The following is a 6,532-nucleotide window of genomic DNA, read 5'->3' on the forward strand; positions in this document are numbered from 1 at the left end:
CCCTTTAGCTCGCCCTTCGGCTCGTGCCTCTGGCAAGGTGCTTCCTTAAATAGAGGCCTCCCCCAGCAGAGGTCAGGCAGCAGCTATTCAAATTCAAATTCACCCAGGCACTCAATCACAGGCAAAACAATGCCCCTTCCACTTCCTCTCAATTACAGGCAATCCCAGTCAAACAATGCCCGTTCCTCTCCCACACTCAATCAGCCAGGACTCTGCAAGAACTCTAAGTGCTTCCACACACTGCTAAACACAGTTTTCCCACAAAATATCCTTAGCTGAATTCTCTCAGCTGAAAGCAAGTAAAAGAAACCCACTCACCTCTCTCACAGCTCTCTCTCCTGCTCCTGCTCAGAGCTCAGCTGGTCTCCTCTGCCTCTGGCAAGGTGCTTCCTTAAATAGAGGCCTCCCCCAGCAGAGGTCAGGCAGCAGCTATTCAAATTCAAATTCACCCAGGCACTCAATCACAGGCAAAACAATGCCCCTTCCACTTCCTCTCAATTACAGGCAATCCCAGTCAAACAATGCCGTTCCTCTCCCACACTCAATCAGCCAGGACTCTGCAAGAACTCTAAGTGCTTCCACACACTGCTAAACACAGTTTTCCCACAAAATATCCTTAGCTGAATTCTCTCAGCTGAAAGCAAGTAAAAGAAACCCACTCACCTCTCTATCCACACCCTGCTAAACACAGTTTTCCCACAAAATATCCTTAGCTGAATTCTCTCAGCTGAAAGCAAGTAAAAGAAACCCACTCACCTCTCTCACAGCTCTCTCTCCTGCTCCTGCTCAGAGCTCAGCTGGTCCTTTATAACATTATTCAGTTATAACATTAACAGATACCAAAGAATTTTACAGTGCACATAATTCCTCTGTAATGAATGAAGTGCTTAGGTCAAATAACTGTCCACATGGTCACTCTGAACTTCTAACTGTCAACTTCCTTCATCTGTTCGAAGTTCTGTGAGGCAATCCCTCCTCTTCATGGTCAAAGCGTTAGTCCAGGCCGCATTCTTTCCCCACTTCTATTAATAGCACATGTGGCCTTGGCTGACTGCTTGTAACATAAAGAGGAGAGATTCCCCCCACAGAACTTTGAAGGGATGCCCGTCTAGCTTCGACCAGGGCCAGGGCTTTTCCAGTCCTGGCCCCGGCCTGGTGGAACATGCTCCCAACTGAGACGGGGGCCCTGCGAGACCTGTTGCCGTTTCGCAGGGCCTGTGAAATGGAGCTGTTCCGCCAGGCCTTTGGCTGAGGCCGCAGGCATCTACCAGCTGGCCTCTCTACTGCTGCTACATAAGACCATGGTGGCTCAGCATCGGCCCGCGTATTTTCCCAGGCTGTAGAAACCGGAATTGAATGTATGGCACTGCCCTTCTGAACATTTTTAAATTGGTTTTATTGTATTATCCTGATTGTATTGTTTTAGGTCGTATTGTATTTATTGTTGTGAGCGTTCACGGGAAGGGCGGGAGATAAATTCAGGGCTATTTTTGGGCAGGAACGCACAGGAACGGAGTTCCGGCTGGCTCCCGAGTTGGCCACGCCCAGCAGGAACTCATTAGCATAATAGGCCACACCCAGCATCAGAAACTCATTAGGATTGGCTACATTAGGGGTGTGTGGCCTAACATGCAAAGGAGTTCCTGCTACAAAAAAAGGCCCTGGGTTTTGACAACAAACAAGGTAAACAGAATAAGAAGCAAAAGGTGGGTGTGGCTGGATAACCACACTTCTGGTAACATGGGGGTGTGGCCTAATATGCTAATAAGTTCCAGCTGTTAGGCGTGGCCTATTATGCTAATGAGTTCCTGCTGGGCTTTTTCTACAAAAAAGCCCTGGATAAATTGAAATAATAAATAAAATAAAAAAGAAGAAGACGAAGAAGAAGAGGAGAAGGAGGAGGAGGAGACTGGATTTATACTCCGCACTTCACTCAGCATCTCAGAGCGGCTTACAAACTCCTTCCCCACAACAGACACCCTGTGAGGTAGGTGGGGCTGAGAGAGCTCAGAGAGAACTGTCCTTGAGAGAACAGCTCTGACAGAACTGTGGCTTGCCCAAGGTCATCCAGCAGCTGCAAGTGGAGGCGTGGGGGATCAAACCCGGTTCTCCTAGATTAGAGTCCGCACACTTAACCGCTACACCAAACTGGCTCTCCCGTTTGGGGGCAGAGGTGTGCTCCTGAAAGAAGACAGAAATTTTCTAGAGTCATAAGCTGAGACACTCACTTTAGTCAACTGTATTTTGGAAGGAAATATCCTTGGGTAATGCCTTATCAGATATAGCTCAGCACAGAGAAGGAAAGGCTGGCTTCCACTCAGACCACAGGCCGTGACAAAGTAAGAGCTAGGAAATACCACTGGCACTGGTCAGACGTCCTATCCCATGGTCCTTCTAGAGGGCAACCAGGGTCCTCTGTCTGTAATGAGACTCTGAATTCTAGCTAGGAGGAAAAGAAAAGGGCACAGGATGGCAACGTTTGGGAAGGAGCTGTGGCTCAGTGGCAGAGCCTCTGCTCGGCATGCAGAAAAGTCCCAGGTTCAATCCCTGGCATCACCGGTAAAAAGGACCGGGCCGCAGGTGATGTGAAGGACCCCTGCCCAAAGCCCTGGAGAGCCACTGCCAGTTCGAGGAGACGATACTGACTTTGGTGGACCAGAGGTCTGACTCAATATACGACGGCTTCACATCCAATTGTACTGCTTGCAGATGGCATCGCTCTGAGAAATGTCTTTATGGTGTATTAAAGGTAAAGGTTCCCTTGCTCGAAAGTCAGTCGAGTCCGACTCTAGGGTTGCAGTGCTCATCTTCGTTTCAAAGCCGAAGAGCCAGCGCTGTCCGAAGACGTTTCCGTGGTCATGTGGCCGGCATGACTAAACACCAAGGCGCACGGAACGCTGTTACCTTCCCACCGAAGTGGTACCTATTTATCTACTTGCAATTTCTTGCTTTCTAACTGCTAGGTTGGCAGGAGCTGGAACTAGAGACGGGAGCTCACTCCGTCATGCGGCACACTTGGGTCTCGAACCGCTGAACTACTGACCTTCCACAGCCTGCAGTTCAGCATCTTAACCACTTGCGCCACCGCATCCTCCTATGGTGTATTAAGCATTATTAAAAGCACAAAAATCCGTGCATTGTTAGCGATGCTTTGAAAATGTGGTCTTTGCCTATGTGAAGCTGCCTTTTAAACTGTTAAACTGAGTTCTGAGTCAGAAAAGTTTTTGCTGGGATAAAGTTTGTTAGTCCTTAAAGTTTAAAATACATCGGACTCTTATTTAACCTTGCTGCATCCCCCCCCAAGCTAATGCAAAAGTGTTACATTTTTATATATATGTGAGTTATTTTATACAGCCTGCAAGAATATAAAAATCAGAAGCCTTCTGATCCCAAGGAAGAGAAGCACCTTTGAGGAAACGAAAGATGTTCTGCAGAGTCTTATGCCTTATCAAGAGGTTTCTATACCAGTGTGCGGAAGGAGGAGGAGGAGGAGGAGAGATTGGATTTATACTCCATCCTTCAGTCAGAGTGGTTTACAATCTCCTTTCCCTTCCCCTCCCCACAACAGATACCCTGTGAGGTAGGTGGGGCTGAGAGCGCACTTTCAAGGACTGCTCGTGTGAGAACAGCCGAGAGAACTTGTGACTGACCCAAGGTCACCCAGCTGGCTGCATGTGGAGGAGTGGGGAATCAAACCCGGCTCTCCCAGATTAGAGTCTGCGTTCTTTACCACTACACCAAACTGGCCATGAGAAAAAAATGGTCTTTTTATTATCGGTGTTTGACTGTTTATATGACGACAGCTGCAAGAATCTTATATGCCAAATATTAGAAAACTATGGTGATACCAACGAAACAGGAGTTTGTGAATAAACTTTTTGAAACAGCAGAAAATGATAAACTGACTTAAGAAATGAGACTAAGCAAAGAGTGGACATTTCAAAAAACATGGAAAAAGTTTTATGATTGGTATAATGTAAATATAATAGAAGATTAGCCAATTATAGCACATTGGACTTGAGAACACAGAAGACAGAAGAATGGAAAGTGTCTGATAGAGCATTTTTATTAATTAAGTAATTGGAGATAAGCATACAATGTAACTGTATTGGTATATATGTTATGTGTAGTAGAGTGTCTGTTTGTAGTGTGTAGATTTGTTTGTTGTAGATTATAAAAGAAAAATTAATAAAAGTGTACCTATGGGTACTTAAAAATGGTCTTTTTATTATCTTTGAGGTGCAAGTCAGGATGCCAGTTCTGCCTATGCCGAGCCTTTTCAAAGCAGGAAGAATCAGAGAATGACACCTTCAAAAGGCCAATAATTCCAGAGGGGTAGTCATGTTATGTTTGAGCAAAAAAACCATATAAAATAACCTTCCTTCCTTCCTTCCTGGTTCTTTTTGCACTACAACATGCTTACTCTGCCATCCTATGCAGTCACTCCAGTGTAAGTTCACTGAATCACAGGCAATGGAGTGCCCCCCTCAGGCCTTCCCTGTAGGAGGTATTTAAAAAATGAATGGCAGGCTCATGCAATGTGGAAAGTACAAGGTGGTATCTCTGGACACAGGAACACACATGAGGCTGCCTTATACTGAATCAGACCTTTGGTCCATCAAGGTCAGCAGGGCTATTTCTGGGCAGGAACGCACAGGAACGGAGTTCCGGCTGGCTCCCAAGTTGGCCACGCCCAGCAGGAACTCATTAGCATAACAGGCCACACCCGACAGCAGAAACTCATCAGGACTGGCTACATTAGGGGCGTGCGGCCTAACATGCAAAGGAGTTCCTGCTACAAAAAAAGGCCCTGGGTTTTGACAACAAGCAAGGTAAACAGGATAACAAGCAAAAGGTGGGTGTGGCTGGATAACCACACTTCTGGTAACATGTGGGTGCGGCCTAATGTGCTAATAAGCTGTGCTGTCAGGGGTGTGGCCTAATAGGCTAATGAGTTCCTGCTGTTGGGTGTGGCCTATTATGCAAATGAGTTCCTGCTGGGCTTTTTCTACAAAAAGAGCCCTGAAGGTCAGTATTGTCTACTTAGACTGGCAGCAGATCTCCAGGGTCTCAGGCACATCACCTACCGTACTACCTGGACATTTTTAACTGGAGATGCCAGGGACTGAACCCGGGATCTTCTGCAAGCCAAGCAGATGCTCTCCCACTGAGTCATAGCCCCTCTCCCCTGTGCAAGTCTGGAAAGAGCTCCTAAACACACCACCTTCTATCAGAAACCCATCAACCAACAGGTGGCTGTGCTGGTCCACAGAAAATCTCTCTCCGACAAAACAAACTCTCTGTGTAATAACCTTATCAAAATCCAACACAATGGCACAAATCCATGCAGAATTCTTTGCAAGACTGCATGTTAAAAGAAAAGGTGGGGGGGGGGAAGGATCTTTGAGGCCTCTTTGTTCTGGGCGGAATTCTACTGGAGACTTCAACAGGGTGTGAGGCAGGGAGGATATCAGCTACCCCCCCACCCCACCAGGATATTTTTTCCCCAGTTGGAGGGCCCCTCTCTTCTATCAGCTACATTTGGGTATTCCAGAGTAGGCAAGTCTCCTCGGTTCATAGCAAAATGCAAGAATGAGAGAAGGTATTTTGTTATTAAAGGTAAAGGTTCCCTTGCTCGAAAGCCAGTCGAATCCGACTCTAGGGTTGCGGTGCTCATCTCCGTTTCGAAGTCGAAAAGCCAGCGCTGTCCGACGTTTCCGTAGTCATGTGGCCGGCATGACTAAACACCAAGGCTGTGCGCTGTTACCTTCCCACTGAAGTGGTACCTATTTATCTACTTGCAATTTCTTGCTTTCGAACTGCTAGGTTGGCAGGAGATTTTGTTATTAGGACGATCCAAAATAACACTACAGTGTGAGCAAGCTTTTGATTGAGAACTCTTCAGATGGCTGTATGAGAGCCTGGCCAGTTTGGTGTAGTGGTTAAGTGCACAAACTCTAATCTGGGAGAACCGGGTTTGATTCCCCCACTCCTCCACTTGCAGCTGCTGGATGACCTCGGGCAAGCCATAGTTCTGATAAGAGCTGTCCTTGGAAAAAGAGCAGTTCCTGTCAAGAGCTCTCTCAGCCCCACCTACCTCACAGGGTGTCTGTTGTGGGGAGGGGAAGGGAAAGGAGTTTGTAAGCCGCTCTGAGACTCCGAGTGAAGGGCGGGGTATAAATCCAATCTCCTCCTCCTCCTCTTCAAAAAAACCCCAACAACTAGGGAGAGAGTCTTTTAGGCCTTTTTGTTCTGGGCAGAATTGCCTCCTGAGCACACCTTGTGATGGGGGAGTCTCATGGGCCATCGCTCTCTCCCGTTCCCCGTGCCCCCCCCCCCCCCGTCTCTTGTCCTTTCCCTCTGGTCTTCCAACCTCCCCCCTACACACACACACACAACTGCAGATGTTTTTTCATCTTTCTCCCTCCTTTTGTTCTGCCTTTCAGCTACAAGAGGAGGACGCTGAATCATCTTCAGGGGGAAAAGACCAAAAGGATGAATGCAAAAGGAAATTGATGGGGGGGGGGGGGGG

Source organism: Gekko japonicus, unplaced genomic scaffold (assembly GCF_001447785.1).
Source record: "Gekko japonicus isolate JY-2015 unplaced genomic scaffold, Gekko_japonicus_V1.1 scaffold2179, whole genome shotgun sequence".
NCBI classification, from domain to species: Eukaryota; Metazoa; Chordata; class Lepidosauria; order Squamata; family Gekkonidae; genus Gekko; species Gekko japonicus.